This window comes from Penaeus monodon, chromosome 23 (genome assembly GCF_015228065.2).
Source record: "Penaeus monodon isolate SGIC_2016 chromosome 23, NSTDA_Pmon_1, whole genome shotgun sequence".
Taxonomy (NCBI): Eukaryota; Metazoa; Arthropoda; class Malacostraca; order Decapoda; family Penaeidae; genus Penaeus; species Penaeus monodon.
In genome coordinates this window covers 3,687,123-3,687,326 of record NC_051408.1, presented here as the reverse complement: position 1 = coordinate 3,687,326, position 204 = coordinate 3,687,123, and positions in this window count along the sequence as shown.

Sequence of the window (204 nt, the reverse complement as noted above, 5' to 3'; positions counted from 1 at the left end):
AAATTCGACATATAACTTTAAGAAATTATTCCTTTACTTTACCAAGATCTTTTTATTTCATGTTGTTACCAAATATCATTTACATTTCAAGTTGTCATACAATGCTATTCCTTTTTATTCTTACATTCACGAACAATAACCCAGATCATCAAGATATATGTTTTTGTTTTCCGATATGACGAAGGCCTGAATTAAGATATCCAT